The following is a 630-nucleotide window of genomic DNA, read 5'->3' on the forward strand; positions in this document are numbered from 1 at the left end:
AAGCAAGATCTTTGTTTACTCCTACTGATGGGGGTTTTTTAATTATTTTTTTTTTTTAATTTTATTTTATTTTTAATTATTTAGATTTTTTTTTCTGTGTGCTAATAATTTGTAGGATTGTTTTACTTAGAGAACGGGTGATTTATAGAGAACGGTCTTATTTATAAAGCCACACTATAGGTTTTGCTGTAATGATACTTTATTTCTTTGTTGGTTAGGAGATGAAGAAAAGCAGCTCTCTGACTCCAAATACAAAGGTAGAAGCTGTGCTGCAAGGTCTCAGCTCTTTATTCCCAGCCAGCTAAGCCAAACTATTCACTAGATGTTCATTAGATGTGACTTGGGTGAAATTATAGCTAGGTCTGGAAATCCCCTATTTTAACTTCTTGTGTTTATTTCAAGTGAATTACCTTTTACCAAAAAATGTCTTCCCAATATCTAGTCTGAATTCACTCTTTTTCAGTTCAAAAGCATTAATTATACACACCCAGATTCTGCTGTATGACACTCCATCCTTGGAAATTTTGATGGTGTTGGCAAAACAAAAGAGGATGAAAAAACTGAGTACCTCATGTTCCTGAGACAATGGAGAAGTCAGCATCTAGAATAAGCCCTTGTATATTTACCATA

The sequence above is a fragment of the Heliangelus exortis genome, chromosome 12 (genome assembly GCF_036169615.1).
Source record: "Heliangelus exortis chromosome 12, bHelExo1.hap1, whole genome shotgun sequence".
Classification (NCBI taxonomy): Eukaryota; Metazoa; Chordata; class Aves; order Apodiformes; family Trochilidae; genus Heliangelus; species Heliangelus exortis.